The sequence below is a fragment of the Rana temporaria genome, chromosome 7, assembly GCF_905171775.1.
Source record: "Rana temporaria chromosome 7, aRanTem1.1, whole genome shotgun sequence".
Taxonomy (NCBI): Eukaryota; Metazoa; Chordata; class Amphibia; order Anura; family Ranidae; genus Rana; species Rana temporaria.
The window spans coordinates 132298038-132314647 of record NC_053495.1 but is presented as its reverse complement, the minus strand read 5'-3'; the positions used below and the strand labels follow the sequence as shown (position 1 = coordinate 132314647).

At 41.3% G+C, this 16610-nt stretch overlaps 1 protein-coding gene across 1 annotated transcript in view; it reads left to right on the top strand.

Moving 5' to 3' along the window:
* DPYD (dihydropyrimidine dehydrogenase) overlaps positions 1-16610 on the top strand; it is a 1498502-nt gene that overhangs the window by 435819 nt on the left and 1046073 nt on the right. The window lies entirely within an intron of this gene.

Below are 16610 nucleotides of genomic sequence, written 5' to 3'. Positions count from 1 at the left end.
TGTTGAAAAATAAATGATGGTCCAACTAAACGCAAACCGGATGGAATAGCATGCCGCTGCAAGATGCTGTGGTAGCCATACTGGTTCAGTATGCCTTCAATTTTGATTAAATCCCTAAAAGTGTCATCAGCAAAGCACCCAGCAAAGCACCCCACACCATCACACCTCCTCCTCCATGCTTCACGGTGGGAACCAGGCATGTAGAGTCCATCCGTTCACCTTTTCTGTGTCGCACAAAGACACGGGGGTTGGAACCAAAGATCTCAAGTTTGGACTCATCAGACCAAAGCACAGATTTCCACTGGTCTAATGTCCATTCCTTGTGTTCTTTAGCCCAAACACGTCTCTTCTGCTTGTTGCCTTTCTTTAGCAGTGGTTTCCTAGCAGATATTCTACCATGAAGGCCTGATTCACACAGTCTCCTCTTAACAGTTCTAGAGATGTGTCTGCTGCAAAAGGTGGCTACTTTGAAGAACCTAGAATAATTAATATATTTTCAGTTGTTTCACACTTTTTTGTTATGTATAATTCCACATGTGTTAATTCATAGTTTTGATGCCTTCAGTGTAAATCTACAATTTTCATAGTCATGAAAATAAAGAAAACTCTTTGAATGAGAAGGTGTGTCCAAACTTTTGGTCTGTACTGTATATATTTCATATACACCCCCAAATGATTAGTAAATATTTTTATATCTTATGTGACAACACTGAAGAAATGACACTTTGCTACAATGTAAAGTAGTGGGTGTACAGCTTGTATAACAGTGTAAATTTGCTGTCCCCTCAAAATAACAACACACAGCTATTATTGTCTAAACTACTGGCAACAAAAGTGAGTACACCCCTAAATGAAAATGTCCAAATTGGGCCCAATTATTTTCCCTCCCCGGTGTCAATGACTTGTTTAAGTTACAAGGTCTCAGGTGTGAATGGGGAGCAGGTGTGTTAAATTGTGCATTATCGCTCTCACTCTCTTACTGGTCACTGGAAGTTCAACATGGCACCTCGTGGCAAAAAACTCTGAGGATCTGAAAAAAAGAATTCTTGCTCTACATAAAGATGGCCAGCCTAGGCTATAAGAAGATTGGCAAGACCCTGAAACTGAGCTTCAGCATGGTGGCCAAGACCACACAGTGCTTTAACAGGACAGGTTTCACTCAGAATAGGCCTCCCCATGGTCGACCAAAGAAGTTGCGTGCACGTGCTCAGCGTCAAATCCAGAGGTTGTCTTTGGAAAATAGACGTATGAGTTCTGCCAGCATTGCTGCTGAGGTTGAAGGGGTGGAGGGTCAGCCTGTCCGTGCTCGGACCATACTCTGCACACTGCATCAAATTGGTCTGCATGGTTGTCATCCCAGAAGGAAGCCTCTTCTAAAGATGATGCACAAGAAAGCCCACGGACAGTTTGCTAAAGACAAGCAGGCTAAGGACATAGATTACTGGAAGCATGCCCTGTGGTCTGATGAGACCAAGATAAACTTATTTTGTTCAGATGGTGTCAAGTGTGTGCGTGGGGCAGCAACCAGGTGAGGAGTACAAAGACAAGTGTGTCCTGCCTACAGTCAAGCATGGTGGTGGCAGTGTCATGGTCTGGGGCTGAATGAATGCTGCTGTTACTGGGGAGCTACAGTTCATTAAGGGAACCATAAAAGCCAACATGTACAGTATTGTGACATACTTAGGCAGAGCATGGGCCGCAGGGCAATATTCCAATGTGATAATGATCTCAAACACACCTCCAAGATGACCACTGCATGGCTAAAGAAGCTGAAGATAAAGGTGATGGACTGGTCAAGCATGTCTCCAGACCTAAAAACTATTGCGCATCTGTGTATCATCCTCAAACGGAAGGTGGAGGAGCGCAAGGTCTTTAACATCCACCAGCTCCCTGATGTTGTCATGGAGGAATGGAAGAGGACTCCAGTGGCAACCTGGGAACATATGGTGAACTCCATGCCCAGGAGGGTTAAGGCAGTGCTGGAAAATAAGGGCGGCCATACAAAATATTGACACTTTGTGCCCAATTTGGACATTTTCACTTAGGGGTGTACTCACTTTTGTTACCAGCAGTTTAGACATTAATGGCTGTGTTGTGTTATTTTGAGGGGCCAGCAAATTTACACTGTCATATACGCTTCACACTCACTACTTTACGTTGTAGCAAAGTGTTGTCACATGAAAAGATATAAAAGGGATGCACTCACTTTTGTGAGATACTGTGTGTGCGTGTGTGTGTATGTATTTATGTGTGTGTGTGTATATATATATCTCATATGAACAGTTTTGTTTTTTGTTTTTGCATACTTTATGATAAGTATTTTTTTTCTAGATATTCAGTGTATCTCAGCATGTTGAGCCTATTACAAAAAAAAAAAATATATGCTCATAACACAACATAAACCAATAAATTAGTCTTGAAGCCTACTTAATATTAACCCAATTCCAAATATTTGACTTCCTGTAGGGCATCTGCTTATTTCCCAAGGAAATACTTACAAAAACTGTTGACTAGATATGATTAGTAGAATTTATGACAGTGATCATTTAGTAAAGTAACAATTCTTTTTAAGAGAAACATTAGATTAAATGAATGTCCAATTATGTTAAAATGTCTGCCTGGCTGTGGTAAAATTAAATATTACAGATAATAATGTTCTTTCAAAAATAAATGTAATATTTATCCAGCTTTTAAAAATACATTTATTATGACACACAGTCTGGTGTCAACAGATTTTAGTTATTTTTATCACTTTTCTATTTAAATGCTTTATATTTTCTCCAAAGAAAATGTTCTATTTAAAGACTGTTTGCTACTGGCTTCAACCACCATCCACAAGTATCAGAGGCCAGGCTGTGGATCTCTTATCTTAAGGAAAATGTACTGTAGCAAGACCAGGTTCTAAAGAGACTCCCTATGGTATATCCTGCTATCTGTCGCTAAACATAAAGTAAATCCCATTCCTTTGACAGGATAGAAGGCCAGGTTTCCATTTATATTAACTCCAAGTTTGACTGTTTCTAAATTCTATCGAGATACCAGCCAATCTCTCTACACTTGTCTCTGTGCTCAACATGAGGGCAAGCAGAGCTTACCTACTGGTAGGGAACAACAGGAATTTTAAGCTAAAAGTTGTAAAGGTACACTACAAAAGAAATCTTTGAACAGTCCTTGTATAGTGAAATTATTATAGATTTTTTAACACAGAAAAGTAGTACTACATCTATTGCTAAACATAGTATTTAGAGTAAGATTTAAAGTTTTAATTTCTCTTTAATCTCAACAAAAAATTGTTAGTCTTTGGCAAAATGTAACCCTTTTAGCTAAATGCATTCATCCCAATATGGAAGATGAAATAAAGGAGCTATGCACTAGGGATGAGCTGTATGTTCGAGTCGAACATGAGTTTGACTCAAAAATTGGCTGTTCGGCTGTTTGCCGAACAGCGAACAATCTGTGGTATTCGTGGCAAATTTGAAAAGCCACGGAACACCCCTTAAAAGTCTATGGGAGAAATCAAAAGTGCTAATTTTAAAGGTTAATATGGAAGTTATTGTCCTAAAAAGGGTTTGGGGACCTGGGTCCTGCCCCAGGGGACATGTATCAATGCAAAACAAGTTTTAACAACGGACGTTTTTTTGGGAGCAGTGATTTTAATAATGCTTAAAGTGAAACAATAAAAGTGAAATATTCCTTTAAATTTCGTACCTGGGGGTGTGTATAGTATGCCTGTAAAATAGCGCATGTTTCCCGTGCTTAGAAAAGTCCCTGCACAAAATGAAATTTCAAAAGGAAAAAAAATAATTTAAAACTACTCGCGGCTATAATGAATTGTCATGTCCTGGCAATACAGATAAGTAATTGAAAAAAAAACCAGCATGGGTTCCTGCCTTAGTCCATTACCAGGCCCTTTGGGTCTGGTATGAATATTAAGGGGAACCCCGAACCAAAATTAAAAAAAAATCCATATCATGCCATTCCGGTTTGGTATGGATATTAAGGGAACCCTGCGCCATTTTTTTTTAAACAGTGTGGGGTTCCCCCCAAAACTCCATACCAGACCCTTATCTGAGCATGCCCCCCCTCCTGAACCGTACCAGGCCACATGCCCTCAACAGACATTTTTTGCATTGATACATGTCCCCTGGGGCAGGACCCGGGTACCTAAACACTTTTTATGACAATAACTTGCATACAGTATTAGCCTTTAAAATTGGCACTTTTGATTTTCCATGTTCGTGTCCCATAGACTTTGATGGTGTTCGTGTGTTTGTTACAAATTTTTTGCCTGTTCGCATGTTCTGCTGAGAACCAGGGGAGTGTTCGGCTCATCCCTAGTTTTCACACATGCAATGAATTGTAAATGGGGAAGGAAGCATCTTGGTCCTCAGAAAAACAGAACAACAAAACAGAAAAAAATGTAATCAAAGTTTTTAAAAGGGACATGAATGCAAGTAAACAAATAACAGCATGTTTTAGCAAACTTTGCTTAAGCAGCTAAACTTTTGATATTGCGAGGCTGAGAAGGGCTCTTCTGAGACTGAATCCTCAGAGGAGGAGTCAACTGTCTTCCCTTCTTCCCGGTCACCTAATGGCATCTCAACATCATCTGCCCATTCCTGTTCCAATACTGGAAGGTCAGGAGGAGAAGGGGAACTATCACATTTTTTCTTGGACTGGGATGAAGACGCAAACATATCAGCTATTTTTCCTTCCAAGCCAGCTAACGCTGAAGCCAAATCATCCTTGATGACGTATGCAGAGGCTGAAATGTTGGAATTAGCTACTATGCCTGATGGCCTAAATGGCTGACTGGCCAGTTGCTTCTAGCCTTTCAGGGGAGGATAGTACTGTGGAAGCGTGACTAGGATCCTCAGACCCTGACAGCAGCACCCTTGCGCTCCTCCCTGCTGTATTCCCCCACCTTTCTTTCAGAAAGACATAGTCCTAAGCACAAAAGGCAGAGGCACTTACAATATGCATCCACTGTCGAACTATAGTCCAACAATGGAAATATGCATCTATCACTGCTCAGCCTGATGCAGAATAGAAATACTTTAAAATGCTTGTATCCAACACCCATACAGTGCTTACATGCCCTCATATGCTCTGTGTCCCTCTGTTAGCCACCAGACTCTTCCCCCGAGTAGTTTTAAAAAAAAATTGTCTTAGAAATGTCATTTTGTGCAGAGACAGTTATAAACACGGGAAACAACTTTTATTGTTTCACTTTAAGCATTATTAAATTAAAATCACTTCTCCCGGAAAAACTGACGTTTTTAAAACTTTTTTTGCATTAATACATGTCCCCTGGGGCAGGACCCGGGTCCCCAAACACTTTTTATGACAATAACTTGCATATTACCTTTAAAATTAGCACTTTTGGTTTTTCATGTTCGTGTCCCTTAGGCCCCATACACACGAGAGGATTTATCCGCAGATACGGTCCAGCGGACCGTATCCGCGGATAAATCCTCTCGAGGATTTCAGAAGATTTCTTTGCGATGGCGTGTACACACCATCGCATTGAAATCCGCGCTGAAATCCTCTGGCGATGACGTGTCGCGCCGTCGCCGCTATTATGACGCGGCGACGGGCGCGACGCTGTCATATAAGGAATTCCACGCATGCGTCAAATCATTACGACGCGTGCGGGGAATCCCTTTGGACGGATGGATCCGGTAAGTCTGTACAGACGAGCGGATCCATCCGTTGGAATGGATTCCAGCAGATGGATTTGTTGTGCATGTCAGCAAATATCCGTTCTGCTGGAATCCATCCCAGAGGAGATTTCTCTGCGGAAACAGATCCGCTGGCGTGTACACACCATAGGATCTATCCGCAGAAACCCATTTGCTGGGATTTATCTGCGGATGGATTCTATCGTGTGTATGGGGCCTTAGACTTTAACCACTTAAGGACCGGACCAATATGCTGCTACATGACCCAAGGGGTTTTTACAATTCGGCACTGCGTCGCTTTAACAGACAATTGCACGGCCTTGCGACGTGGCTCCCAAACAAAATTGGCGCTGCATCGATCGAGTGATCCCTTTTATAGGGAGACTCGATCAATGACGTCAGTCCTACAGCCACACCCCCCTACAGTTGTAAACACACACTAGGTGAACCCTAACTCCTACAGCGCCCCCTGTGGTTAACTCCCAAACTGCAACTGTCATTTTCACAATAAGCAATGCAATTTAAATGCATTTTTTGCTGTGAAAATGACAATGGTCCCAAAAAGATGTCAAAATTGTCCGAAGTGTCCGCCATAATGTCGCAGTCACGAAAAAAAATCACTGATCGCCGCCATTAGTAGTAAAAAAATAATAATTAATACAAATGCAATACAACTATCCCCTATTTTGTAAACGCTATAAATTTTGCGCAAACCAATCGATAAACGCTTATTGCGATTTTTTTACCAAAAATAGGTAGAAGAATACGTATCGGCCTAAACTGAGGATTTTTTTTTTATATATATATATGTTTTTGGGGGATATTTATTATAGCAAAAAGTAATTTTTTTTGAATAAGAACAAAAAAATACCTCATTCTTCGAAGCAAGTTTTTCACCAGTTTCAGGAATTCCTTTGCCTTTGCAAATTATGCTCTGGTGATTGCGTAAGTTCAGTTCATTACAACTTGTGCTCTTAAGAGAGCTGACTCTTTGTAAACTCTACCTTTGCTCTTGGATCAGTATTTGGAGATAAACAAAGAGTTCCTCCCAGGCTGATTCTGGTCCTACCTGTAAAATCCTTGTCTTAGAGTACAATACAGGACACATGTCCCTCTCCTCCTCTTTGTTCATGTGGTCCGTTTCTATTATTGCTTGCTGACACTGTTGAGACATGCTGGGAAAATCTTAGGCCTCGTACACACGACCGAACATGTCCGCTGAAACTGGTACGTGGACCAGTTTCCGCGGACATGTCCGACCGTGTGTAGGGCCGATTTTTCCGGCCTAGCGGACAGGTTTCCAGCAGACAAATGTTTCTTAGCATGCTAAGAAACATGTCCGCTGGAAGCCTGTCAATCGGACATGTTCAATGGTTAGTACGACTCATCGGATATGTCCACTGGGCCGAAATCCCTTGCATGCGTCAAAGTGATTTGACGCATGCGTGAAAGCATTGAACTTCCTGGGTTGCGCACGTCACCGCCACGTCACCGCGTTTTCTGTCCGCGGGGATTTTGGTCTGATGGTGTGTACACACATCAGACCAAAATCTGCCAGCAGACATGTCCGATGAAAACAGTCTGCGGACCGTTTTCATCGGACATGTCTGATCGTGTGTACAAGGCCTTACAGTTAAGTCGAAAACACTACTTTTCAGAGGAACTGTTGTTAAATACTTTATACTATTATGGCAAACATGTCTTTAAAATGGCCTTTTTCTTAGTCTATGAATTAGTGCGTGTGTGTATATAAATATATATAGAGATATATAAGATAAAATGTTTTTTCCATTCCAGCACTTCTGTGGGGCATAGCCTTGGCAGGTGCTATACTCTTTTTTACATGTTTTTCTGTCTATTCTTAGCTGCTGTTTTGAAAACATCTGGTTTTATAGAGCTTTAGTGACTCAAATTCAAATGTGCACATAGTTGAACATGTTGAAGGAGTGACTCATCCTTCCTGCACCAACCTTGCTGCCCATTTTAGTCAAAATAGGCAATTTTTTTCCACTCGTTGATTCTGTAAGACCTCTTGCACACTGCAGCTTGAAAAAACTCTGTGCAGCTTTTTTTCACTGGGCTAAAATTCAGCCCATTGCACGTAAGACCCCCTCAGAAAATATACCACAGGAGCCAAAAGTAAAGGGCGATACACAGCGGCCCTTTACCATGTAATCAGCTGTGTCCAATTACAGCTCATCACATTTAAACAAATGCTGGTTATTGACATTTCCTTTCCTAGGCACTGATCATCAATGCCCTGATTATTAGTGCAGCCCCATTAGTGTCAATCTGTTTCCATCAGTGCAGCATACCAGTACCCATCAGTGCAGCCTCATCAGTGCCCATCAGTACAGGCTTATCAGCGAACATATAGCTCTGCGTCACTTTAACTGACAGTTGCGTGGTTGTGCAATGCTGTACCCAAACAAAAGTGACATGTTTTTTTTCCCTACAAATAGAGATTTATTTTGGTGGCATTTGATCACCTCTGCTGTATTAATTTTTTGCGCTATAAATAAAAAAGAGCAACAATTAAAAAAAATAAAAAAAAAACTTTTTTGCTATAATAAATATCCCATTAAAAAAAAAATCGATATATATTATTCTACATATTTTTGGTAAAAAAAATAGAAATTCGCATATATTGATTGGTTTGCACAAAAGTTATAGCACCTTCAAAATAGGGGGTAGATTTGTCATTTTTATAAAAAAAAAATACTGGTAATGGCGGCGGTCTGCGATTTGTATATTTTTTTTCCGGGACTGTGACATTGTGGCAGACAGATCAGACACTTTTGACACTTTTTTGAAACAATTGACATTTATACAGCGACCAGAGCTATAGATAGCCACTGATGGCTGTATAAATAATCAAGATTTACCTTTAAGGCCGGGTACTCACGACCAAACATGTATGGTGAAAGCGGTCCGTCGGACCGTTTCCACCATACATGTCTGCCAGAGGGCTTCTGTACGATGGTTGTACACACCATCGTACAGAAGTCCGCGCGTAAACAATACGCGGGGCGTGTCCGCGGTGTCGCCGCGTCGATGACGCGGTGTCGCCGCAACAATGACGCGGCGACGTGGGCGGCCCGCCTTTAAAATGCTTCCACGCATGCGTCGAAGTCATTCGACGCATGCGAGGGACGGCGGGCGCCTGGACATGTACGGTAGGTCTGTACTGACGACCGTACATGTCCGAGCGGGCAGAATTCCAGCGGACTGTTTTAAAACAAGTCCAGGAATATTTGTCTGCTGGGAAAAGGCCCGGCGGGCAAATGTTTGCTGGAATTCGGCCCGCTCGCGCCCACACACGACCAAACATGTCTGCTGAAACTGGCCTGCGGGCCAGTTTCAGCAGACATGTTTGCTCGTGAGTATGGGGCCTCAGAGTTTCTTTAACCACTTGCCGACCAGCCTCCGTTGTTATACTTCGGCACGATCCCGCGAACCGTCGTAGCTGTATGTCGGTCCCTTTAAGCCGGATAGCGGGGGTGACGATGCTCGTGACTGGCAGTCTTGATGACCGCTGTCCACGAGCGATCGCGGGCACGAGATTCAGAACAGGGACGTGTGTGTGTAAACACACACATCCCTGTTCTGTTCAGTGAGGAAATATGGATCGTGAGTTCTAATAGCTAGGGACCATGATCTATCATTTCCTCTAGGTCCCCTCCCCTACAGTTAGAAACACATTAGGGAACACAGTTAACCCCTTGATCACCCCCTAGTGTTAACCCCTTCCTTGCCAGTGTCATTTACACAGTAACCAGTGCATTTTTATAGCTCTGATCGCTGTATAAATGACAATGGTTGAAAATAGTGTCAAAAGTGTCCAATGTGTCCGCCGCAATGTCGCAGTGACGATAAAAAACCCACATCACCCCATTACTAATAAAGAAAATAATAAAAATGCCATAAATCTATTTCCAATTTTGTAGACGCTATGGCCCAGATTCTCGTAGAATCGCGCAAAACTCGGGCGTAACGTATCTCATTTACGTTACCCTGCTGCAAGTTTTACAGGCAAGTGCTTTATTCACAAAGAACTTACCTGTAAAGTTGCGGCGGCGTAGCGTAAATCACCTGGCGCAAGCCCGCCTAATTCAAATTAGCCGGGTTGGGGGCGTGGAGCATTTAAATTAAGAGCGTTCCCACGCCAAACGTACTGCGCATGCGCCGTCCGGAAAATATCCCAGGGTGCATTGCTCCAAATGACGTCGCAAGGACGTCATTGGTTTCGACGTGAACGTAAATGGCGTCCAGCCCCATTCACGGACGACTTACGCAAACAACGTAAATTTTTAAATTTCGACGTGGGAACGACGGCCATACTTAACATTGGTTGCCCCTCATATAGCAGGGGCAACTTTATGCCGCGCAAACCTTACGTAAACGTTGTAACTTCACTGCGTCGACCGCGCGTACGTTCAGGAATTCGCGTATCTAGCTAATTTGCATACTTGACGGGGAAAATGACGGAGGCGACACCTAGCGGCGAAAAAAAAATGCATTTAAGATCCGACAGCGTAAGAGCCTTACGCCTGTCGGATCTAATGGATATCTATGCGTAACTGATTCTAAGAATCAGTCGCATAGATACGACGGCGTACATGGCGTTGCGCCGTCGTAAGCCCTTTGAGAATCTGGGCCTATAAGTTTTGCGCAAACCAATCAATATACGCTTATTGCTATTTTTTTATTACAAAAAATATGTAGAAGAATACATATCGGCCAAAACTGAGATAAAAGAAATGAATTTTTAAAAAATACTTGAGGATATTTATTATAACAAAAAGTACAAAATATTGTGTTATGTTGTGTGTTTTTTTCAAAATTTTCGTTCAATATAGCGCAAAAAAAAAAAAAATCGCTGAGATGATCAAATACCACCAAAAGAAAGCCCTATTTGTGGAAAAAAAGGATGTCAATTTTGTTTGTGTACAGCGGCGCATGACCGTGCAATTGTCAGTTAAAATGACGCAGTGCCGAATCGCAAAAATGGGCCCAGTCATTGGGCAGCCAATTCTTCCGGGGCTGAAGTGGTTAACCACCTCAATATTGGATACTTTCACCCCCTTCCTGCCCAGGACAATTTTCAGCATTCAGTGCTCTCACGCTTTGAATGACAATTACTCAGGCATGCAACACTGTATGAAATTTGTATAATTTTTAAAAACAAATATTTTCTTTTGGTAGTATTTAATCACCACTGTTTTTTTACCTTTTTACTATATAAACAAAAAAAGACCATTTTTTTTTAATTGTTCTTCTTAATCTTGGTTATAACATTTTGCAAATAATCGTTCTTCATAAATTTAGGCCAACATTTAATCTGCTACATTTCTTTGGTCAATATAACCCAAATCAGTGTCTATTAGTCTGTGGGAATGTTGTAACGTCTACAAGCTACAGTACATATGTATAAAAATGTATCAATCCTGATGTACTCCTGATCTAATTTCATGAGGCCTTAACATGCCAGGACATCTTTGTCGCCTGGACTTGAACCAAAGGTGAACTAATGATATTTCTGAAGAAATTGGAAAATAATTCCTTTAATCTAAAGTTTACCTTGTCTTGTGACCAAGGGTCTATTGACTTCTTGGATATCACAATATATACCAATATAGATGGCACCATTGGTTCATCTCTATATCGAAAGCCTCTATCAGGAAACACAATCCTGCATGCTGCTAGCTTGCACCCTGAATCTCTAATTCAAAGCATACCCTACAGTCAATACCTACAACTGAGTAGAAATTGCAGCAAGGATGAGGATTATGAACAAGAGGCAAAGGTACTTCAGAGTCATATCCTAAATAGAGGCTATAGTAGGGCGTGCCTTAAAAAAGCCTACAAGAGAGTAAAACAGAAAGACAGAAGGAATCTAATCCATTCAAGAAAAACTGTTAAGAGTGAACAAAATGTACATCTTATTACTAGATTTGCAGGGGAACACAAAAAGATCTGTAGAATTGTTCAGAAATATTGGCATTTACTTGCTACAGATGAGATCTTGTCTAGATATGTCGGTGAAAACCCTAAAATTACCTGTCGTAAATTGAGGTCTTTGAAAGACCAATTGGTACATAGCCACCTAAATCCCAATACAAAAAGTATACGTAAAGGCACATATTTATGTTGAAGGTGTGACTTCTGTGGTTTACTCACAAATACCACAGATGTGACTCTTCCCAATGGCCAAGTATATAAACTACATTTCTTTGCTAATTGTAAAACGGTTGGTGTAGTTTACTACATGAAATGTGCTTGCAACACATTTTATGTGGGTAAAACTAAAAGACCCTTCTTTCACAGAATAAGAGATCGTGTCACCCTCTTAAATAAAAAGAAGATGAAAACACCAATCAGTAGGCACATGGGGCCTTTTCATGCCTTTGATGCCTCCAAAATGCATTTTTTTTTTTTGCATTTTTTGGAACATGTAACAGATTTGGATAGGGGTAGAGATATTGACAAAATACTCCTCCAACGAGAATCTAATTGGATACTTACCTTATCTGTTACTTTTTTTTTGTTGTAAAAGTTGTTATTGAAAATGCATAACATTCACATAAAAATTTGGGGACGCAGCCGCTAACAGAAGCATAGGTACGTAATGCTTATCATTCACAGACAGTTGTAAAACATATCAAACAATTTTTGAAAATATATTGTAACACGTGAATAATTGTATTATATATTACATTTTGTTTAACAGAAAACAGAAAGGTAAAAAGATGTAACAAAGTAGAATTAAATCATACAAATGTTGACTGAAGCTAAAATGAACCAAAATAATGGCATGTTTGGATTAAAGGGTATTATTTTAAAAACAAAGAGAGGGGATGATGGGAATGGGAAAAGAAAAGGGGAACCTGCCACAGCCATTGAGCATTAATCAGTTATATGATGGAGGTCGTCAATCACCAGATTTAATATTTTTGTATTCATCAGTCGATACAAAATGTAACCAGCCAGCCCAAGTTTTAGCGAATTTAGATTGAGTGTCTTTTGCCTGGTGGATCAATTCTTCCATTTCCATAATCTTCTGGGTGCGATTGAACCAGTCATTGACGGACGGGGGGTCAGTAGATTTCCATTTGATCGGTATACACATTCTGGCCACATTGATCATATGCATGGACAAGGAGCGGCAATAACTGTTAGGTGTTGAAGGGGAGTAGTGGAGTGAGAATTGGGTGGGTGTAAAGTCTAGATTGAATGTGGTTATGTGGGAGATATATTTGTGAATTTCTTTCCAATACGGTTGGAGTTTGGGGCATGACCACCATATATGGAGGAAAGAACCAGTCTCTTGTTTGCGCCTCCAACACGTCTTGGAGAGTGAATTGTCAATTCAATGTAGTTTAAGAGGGGTTTATACCATCTAGAAATAATTTTATATGCATTTTCCTGTTCTTGAACGTTAATCAACCTGTAAATATTCTCCCAATCTGAATCTGAGAAATCAAGCATAAGGTCTTTTTCCCATAATTGGTTAGCCCAATTAATTTTAGATGAATGGGTAGAGAACAGTAGAGTATATGTTAAAGAAATTAAGTGTCTAAGGGGTTCCTTACTCTCATACCATTTTTCAAACATGGTTGTATTTCTTGACCAGTCCGGTTTAGGGTTTGGCCTTAGAAAAAAGTGTCTTAATAGTACGTAGGTCCAGAAGGGAAATGCATCTTTGTTTATTTTGGTAGCTAAGTCAGTTTGCAACATTAATTTGTCTCCTAGAAAAAATTGTCCAGCCTGTACGGTCGGGTGAGGCCAACCATCAGATAAAAAGTTTAAATGCATACCTGGTGCAAAATCAGGATTCAGTTTAAGAGGAGTCATTGGACCATTTAGAGAAGAGATCTTGGGCCGGATTCAGAAAAGAGATATGATGGTGTATCTCCTGATATGCCGTCGTATCTCTGAGTGCGGTCGGTCGTATCTATGCGCCTGATTCAGAGAACACATAGATATCCCTAAGATCCGACTGGTGTAAGTGTCTTACACCGTCGTATCTTAGGCTGCATAATCACGCTGGCCGCTAGGTGGCACTTCCGTATAGTTAAGCGAGGAATATGCAAATGAGCTAGATACGCAAATTCAGAAACGTACGTCCCGCCGGCGCATTTTTTTACGTTGTTTACGTTCGGCTTTTTTCGGCGTATAGTTACCCCTGCTATATGAGGCTTAGCTAATGTTAAGTATGGCCGTCGTTCCCGCAGCGAGTTTTGAAATTTTTACGTCATTTGCGTAAGTCGTTCGCGAATACGGCTGTACGTCATTTATGTTCACGTCGAATCCAATACGTCCTTGCGATGTAATTTGGAGCAATGCACACTGGGATATTTAACGGACGGCGCATGCGCCGTTAAAAAAAAACTTAAAAAATGCGGGGTCAAGTAAAATTTAAATAAAACACGCCCCCAACTTCCCCATTTGAATTAGGCGGGCTTACGCCGACACACATACGTGACGCCGCCGTAACTATGGGCGCAAGTTCTTTCTGAATACAGAACTTGCGCCCAAAGTTACAGTGGCGTAACGTATCGGAGATACATTACGCCGCCAGATAGATACACAAATCTATCTGAATCCGGCCCCTTGTGTTTGATGCAAGTACGTCGAAAGGTGAGTGGAGTGGATTAGGGGGTGGTGATTACAATCTGCAGGAGTATTATGTGGTTTGATCCATGGAACTTGGGCCAGTGGAAGGGGAGAAAATAGATGTTCTAGTCTAACCCAGTCTTTATGATCGTAGTGTATGTTCCAGTCGATTATTCTGGTTAGGCAGCAAGCTTGGTGATATTTGGATATGTCAGGTAGGCCTATACCTCCTTTGGATTTCGAGGCTGTAAGTCTGTCATAGTTCAGTCTTGGACAAAGTTTATAACAGACGAAGTCTGTACTCATTTTTTTGTAAGAGGAAAAGAAGGTCTGAGGGATTCTAATAGGGATTGTTTGTAGAACATATACCTTATCTGTTACTATCCATTCAGGCCTCAATGAATCTCTGAGCTTCAAGTCGTTTTTATAGGGATATAGCCATTGTAAATGGAGAAATCTCTCTTATTGTAAATGTTTGTTTACTTTATTAATAATGACATGTATTTAAGATAAATGTATTTAAGCTAATTTGTATTTTGCCATGCCAAAAAAAACATATTGCTTCCATAGTGTAAAAAAGTTACAAAATTTATTGGAGGGAAAGTAAAAACACACTTACAATTAAGCTGTAAAGTACAGCCTTAAACCTGTGGTGCCGGCCGGACACACACCGTATCGGAGCGGCGCTTTGACGTCACCACCCACCATACTCACCTACCAGCAGGAATGGGTTTACTTGTGTGTGTCCGGCCGGCACCGCAGGTTTAAGGCTGTATTTTACCGCTTAATTGTAAGTGTGTTTTTACTTTCTCTCCAATACATTTTTTAACTTTTTTACACTATGGAAGCAATATGTTTTTTTGGCATGGCACCTGAATCTGGGATGTACTGAGCGAATCTTGAAGTGTGCTGACTTGGACTACATATGCTTGGGTTTTGGTTGGACCAGATCAGGTTATTTATTTCAAAGTCTCTCCTGATCCTCTGTAGTAGGGGATCATAGAGATTTGGTAAGCAGGCATTTCTTTCAGTTCAGGGGTGGATTTCACAAGGTTGTTTCATAACAAGAGAACTTTAATTTATGGAAGAATTCATCAGAGACTTTTATGCACGGGTGTTTTTAAATTCCTTTCCAATTTATTTCACCAGTCTTTAGACTTTAAACCAGTTGTGTGTTTTAATTTGTTTTATTGCATTTGTCATTGGGTTCATTTTTATTTATGTGGTACATGTGGAATACATTTTTCACTTATAATCCACTCACCATAGTCATCTATTCACTGTGTTTTTCATTCATTCACATTTATTAATTGACTTTTTAAGGTTTTATTCACTTTGTTGTGCTACAATTATGAAGTTAGCGAAACCCAGTGGCAGTTCATCCATAGAGGGCGCTGGAGCGCCCCCCCCCTCTGGCTCTCACCGTCTAATAACATAGATTCATGCTTTGCACAAATCTATGTTATTATCGCCGCTGTTCTATTCAGATGATCGGCGCTCATGTCCGGCCATCTGAATAATGGCAGCTGGTTGGCTGTACGGAAGTGCCAATCAGAGCCAACGGCTCTGATAGGCTTTCCGAGTACAGCCCTCGGGTCCCGGAAGCTTATACAAGGAACGCACTAAGGATGCGCTCCTTGGATAAGACTGACAGGCGTCTCAGCCAATCAGGTTGGCCAATTCTGGCTACCGGTAACCTGATTGGCTGAGACGCCTGTCAGTCATCGAGGGCGGTAGAAGACATCGAGGGACGTGGATGGCTGACTCCAGTAAAGGTAAGTGCCTGGGTGGGGGGGGGAGGGGCACTTTACAGGGCACAGCGGCGACAAAGGGCACTACTAGGAATGTATGGATGAAGCTACATTAACATTTTCCACAACAAAGTAGCTAAGAACGTTCTAAATCCACCATAACTATAATAATTACGAAATGCCTGATAGTCAGGCTGATACAGGGGGTGAAAACTCTTACACATCAAATGTGGCATTCTCTTCCTCATCAGACTGCTATTCTTGAATAAATATTATAAGATATGGTTTTATTGATGGCACAGTGGCTGCGTTTGATGGCATGGCACAGTGGTGACAATTGATGGCACAGTGGCTGGGTTTGATGGCATGGCGCAGTGGTGACAATTGATGGCACAGTGGCTGCATTTGATGGGCACAGTGAGGCTGCAATTTTTTTTTTCTGTTTGCGCCCCCCCCAAAAATTTTGAGCACCAGCCGCCACTGGCGCAACCTATATATTTTTTCCATATTGTGTTCACTGTTTTGTTTTTCAGCAGGTTTGCAGCTTTCTTATCACTCATTT